At 38.6% G+C, this 3,241-nt stretch overlaps 1 non-coding gene across 1 annotated transcript; it reads right to left on the minus strand.

Annotated features, from left to right (window-relative positions):
- On the minus strand, window positions 1-105 carry LOC125411964 (U6 spliceosomal RNA). Its single transcript, XR_007235430.1, has one exon. It is a non-coding gene; the product is annotated as a U6 spliceosomal RNA (small nuclear RNA).
- Between the last annotated feature and the right edge of the window lie 3,136 nt (window positions 106-3,241).

A 3,241-nucleotide genomic window follows, 5' to 3' on the forward strand; every position in this document is an offset into this window, starting at 1 on the left:
TAAAAATATGGACACTTCACAAATTTGTGTGTCATCCTTGCTTGGGGGCCATGCTAATCTCTCTCTGTCATTCCAATTTAGTATATGTGCTGCTGACCTGAGCACAAGATACTAGTTGGAAGCTAGACAAATATCTCCAAGTCAATTACTGTTGACCTTGTTATACCTTAAGAATTTATAAACCTTATTTACCTAATATACCTTATTTATCAAATAAATATATAAACATACTTGATTATATATTTATTAAACATATATTGTTTTTATTTAAAATTTTCTGGAAGCCTGGTGCTGAGCAGTAAGCAAAGATATAAATGGTTAGACATACATTTCTAAGTTAGATTTTGTTAACCTAAGTATAGCTTTATAATCTTAAGAATTTATTTATTGTTATATAAAAGTCTGTCCTAGTCAAAGATATTTTAGAGACCTTCTGTTGTTGTCTTCTCAGTCTAAAACGTAGATACAATGATAAAATAAGAGCTTAGTAGGACTAAGAAATTTTATGAGTTTCCTTAGTTGTATTATGCTATGGGACAATGGTCTTGTACCCTGTAAAGATTTGTCTCTTGTACTTGTTTAATAAAATGCTAATTGGCCAGTAGCCAGACAGGAAGTATAGGCAGGGTGACCAGAATAGGAGAATTCTGGGAAGAGGAAAGGTTCAGTCTGCAGTCATTACCCAGTCACAGAGGAACACCTCACTGATAAAAGGTACCAAGCCATGTGGCTAAAACAGACAAGAATTTTGGGTTAATGTCAGATGTAAGAATTACTTAATAAGAAATCCTGAGCTAATAGGCCAACCAATTTATAATTAATGTAGGCCTCCATGTGATTCTTTGGGACTGAATGGCTGCGGGACTGGGTGGGACAGAAACCTCTGACAATGGAATTATACCAATGTGGTCTGCTTAAGATGCTGGTGAAGTCATAGGGCATGTACCATTTAACCTTAGTAAATATGGTTGCCAACCATGTGGCTGTTATTTAAAATCTTCATTTTTTTATAAAACTATTTTTTGAACAAGAGTTGAATCTAAGGCTCTTTCCCCCTGCATCCAGGCTTAGGAAGCTTTGCATCCAAATAGACTAGGGTCCCAAAAAGCCAGTACATGCAGAGAAACAAGTCCCAGTGCCTTTATCAATGGCTTCTCAGTCAGCCCCTATTTTCAGCCACATTCAGAGAGTTCGGTTTGATTGCATGCTCATTCAGTCCCAGTCCAGGGTTCCCTGCCCTCTCTTAAGGAGGGAGGGAGAGGGAGGAGGGTGAGTAGGGGAACAGGAGGGGAATGGGAGGAGGGTAGGAAGTGTAAATTTTTGAATGGAAAAAATAAAAAATTAAAAAAAGAGTTGAATCTAAGTTACATATACAGTATATTTTTAGAAGAGTTGAGTCATATATATATATATATAGTATGTTATAGCAAATTAAGGTTACCTAGTATAGATTTTTTAATTCTAAGCCATTTGTTATGCTTCAAGTGAATTTTTGTTAAAGATTATATATATTGGTTTAGGCATACCTGCTGTGGGACAATGATCTATACCCTGTCACTTGTATTTTAAATAAACGCTGATTAGCCAGTAGCCAGGCAGGAAGTGTAGGTGGAAGACTAGAAGTAGAGGCAGGGCAATGAGAATTCTGGGAAGAGGGACGTTTCAGTCTGCAGTCATCACCCAGAGAGAGAGGAAGCCAGACACAGAACAATCAAGATGTGACTGCCTCGCAGAAAAAGGTACCAAGCTACTTGGCTAACACAGACAAGAATTATGGGTTAACATAAATTATAAGAGTTAATAAGAGATTCGCCTGCAATCTCCATGGAATTCTGAAACTCAGATTGCTCTGATACTGAGGGGAAGGACCTAAGAGGTGAGTGAACAGCCACATGGCCAGATGCCCTACTCTCTAGGACCTCCCCAGTGGGACAAAACCCAGGGGCCCTTCCCCAGCTCCCTCAGCTTTTATAGACAGCCAGCAGTGAGTTTCTGGTATCTAGGCTACCCCCAAACCCAAATCCATCCACTGGACCCCCCCAAGCTACTAACCACACCCCACCTAAGAGCTGAGAGCTTGCTATGATACTGAGGGGACCAAGAGCTACAATGCTACAACATTGAAGGGATTAAGAGAGAACACCAAGAGAGCAAATCAGGAGAGAATACCAAGAAAGCAGGCATATGGAGACCTCAGAGGCTTTCTGAGACAGATATTGACAGTACAGGGCAAACCAAGAAAAACTCCCAAATATGCAGACAGCCACAGCAAGGATCGAACCAAGACGCAAAGACACTGCTGGCCTCATTTGAAGGAACAGATGGGAAGGTGCCAATAAAAGAATTCTTCCAACAACCTAAAAAGCAACATGGTAACAACAGAACCCAGTGGTTACACAACAGGAAGACTTGATGAGCCTAACACAGAAGAAGTAGAAGAAAATGACTTTAAACATAACTTTATGAAAATAATGGAAACCTTTAAAGAGGAAGTGAAAAACTCCCTTAAGGGGATAGAGGAGAAGACAAACAGAAAGCTGGAAGAAATTAATAACTCCCTCAAAGACACCCAAGAAAAAACAATCAAACAGGTCAAGGAAACAGTTCAAGACTTGAAGACTGAAATAGAGGTAATAAAGAAAACACAAACTGAGGGGATTCTGGATATGGAAAATCTGGGTAAATGAGCAGGAACTACAGAGACAAGTATAACCAACAGAATACAAGAAATAGAAGAAAGAATCTGAGGCACTGAAGATACTGTAGAAGAAATAGACTCATTGATCAAAGAAAACATTAAATCCAACAAATTCTTAACACAAAACATTCAGGAAATCTGGGACACCATGAAAAAAACAAACCTAAGAATTATAGGGGTGGAAGAAGAAGAACTCCAGCTAAAAGGCACAGAAAATATATTCAGCAAAATTATAGAAGATACTTTCCCAACCTAAAGAAGGATAGCCCTATGAAGGTACAGAAAGCTTACAGAACATCAATAGACTGGATCAAAAAAATCCCCTCGCCATATAATAATCAAAACACAAAACATACAGAATAAAGAAAGAATATTAAGAGCTGCAAAGGAAAAAAAGTCAAGTAACATATAAAGGTAAACCTATCAGAATTATACCTGATGTCTCTATGGAAACCATGAAAGCCAGAAGGTCTTGGATAGATGTGCTGCAAAAACTAAGAGACCATGAATGCAAGCCCAAACTACTATACCCAGCCAAGCTTT

The sequence above is a fragment of the Myodes glareolus genome, chromosome 2 (assembly GCF_982192425.1).
Source record: "Myodes glareolus chromosome 2, mMyoGla1.1, whole genome shotgun sequence".
NCBI classification, from domain to species: domain Eukaryota; kingdom Metazoa; phylum Chordata; class Mammalia; order Rodentia; family Cricetidae; genus Myodes; species Myodes glareolus.